Source organism: Poecilia reticulata, linkage group LG13, assembly GCF_000633615.1.
Source record: "Poecilia reticulata strain Guanapo linkage group LG13, Guppy_female_1.0+MT, whole genome shotgun sequence".
Lineage (NCBI taxonomy): Eukaryota > Metazoa > Chordata > Actinopteri > Cyprinodontiformes > Poeciliidae > Poecilia > Poecilia reticulata.
The window spans coordinates 7,585,662-7,587,192 of record NC_024343.1 but is presented as its reverse complement, the minus strand read 5'-3'; the positions used below and the strand labels follow the sequence as shown (position 1 = coordinate 7,587,192).

General features: G+C 39.8%; 1 protein-coding gene across 1 annotated transcript in view; it reads right to left on the bottom strand.

Moving 5' to 3' along the window:
• Positions 1 to 1,531, bottom strand: part of bcas3 (BCAS3 microtubule associated cell migration factor) — a 386,180-nt gene that overhangs the window by 188,093 nt on the left and 196,556 nt on the right. The window lies entirely within an intron of this gene.

Below are 1,531 nucleotides of genomic sequence, written 5' to 3'. Positions count from 1 at the left end.
CACACACACACACACACACACACACACACACACACACATTGCAGAGGAAAGTGTCCCACACAGAACCCATTATGACTTTTCATTAAATTTGGAGATAGGCCATGTGTAAGGCCATGGCTAGAGCAACTTTATTCAAGTGTGTGTGAACAAGTATGTGTGCGTGTGCGTAGACTTGTAAGAAAGAAAAGAGAGCAACAATGCGGCTGCAAAGCTTTCTAACCTCTGTAATACAGCTTGTAACTGCAGCCCAGGGAGGTTAAAGTTTAAAAGGCTCCATAACACTTCATAACTCTGACCTAAATGAAACAACTACAGCTCCATAGCCATTAGTGAGACGCACACACATACAGGCAAATGCAATCATTGTGTCTTTAGAAGTTGGCGTGGCAACCAAGGTCATTAGGTTTAAGTTCTCTGGCACAGAAGCGAGTCTCGGCACAAGCGACACTCGGCGTTTTCAGTAGAAACTCGTTTGATTGAAAGACGGGATGAGACCAGTGAAACGCACGTGGGTTCACTTCACTGTAGCGATAACTATAATATGATAGAAGCATAGTGGTGGCCAGGAAGCTTAGCTTTGTTACCACATATGTCACAGAAAATCATTTCAAATAAAAAAATGAAAGCCACTGACTCTGCTTAGACTTCAGCAGTGCCTCCAGGTTAAAAAAAAGTGTTGGCATTTACTGCCTTTGCTTCAACTTTGTTAAAACTTTAACTTTGCCTTTGTTTATAGGGAATGTGTGTATTCAGTTTTATTGACAGTAGCAGGGCAGGGAGTATTGCATGCTGTAAGAAAACCAGGTAAGGGGTTTGATCATCAGAATCTCAGATACAGGAAGTGTTAAGAAAATGTCACAGCGTTGTAAGAGTAAGCAGGAACAGAAGACACATATATGGAACTCTGAACGTTCTCTGTGTTTTTGAACTGAATAAGAAAACCTTCACATTCCATTTCCTCTTGGTTTTACAGTTGTGTTAAAAATCAGAGTTTAGTCAAATTAAAGTACTCAACCTCAGTTCCTCTGGCATAGTCAAGTTAAATTTGCTTAAGGTCAACGAGTTTGCACAATAAGTTTTCAAAGGAAGTAATTATGTGTTTGCTGTAATATAAATTAAATTGCACTCTCCCCATCCACCTGTAATCAGACTTTTAGGTCTAAGCTGGTTGCATTCCTGACAGGAGTGGTCTGAAGTTGAAGAGTTTCAGATGAGCCCTTCCTGTGAACTTGTGTTGTCCTAGCATGTAGCGTGCAGAGAAATGACCTGCTTCCTGTCCAACTCATGTGGTCTGAAAATGCCTAGCAAGTATTAATGAGCTAATTGTGGTTTTCTGATGCCAAATGTTGTGTGCTGCTTGTTTGGTCTTGTTTCCTCTGAATTCATAAAACACTTCCTTGCTTGAGTTGGTTAAAGACAAGAAACTCAAAGAGTTGTACTGAGACAAAGCATTATTATTTAAAGTGGTGAAGAAGGTATTGTTTGGCAATTACTAACATTAAAAGTTCAGTTTACAATCAGAAGGAAAAAA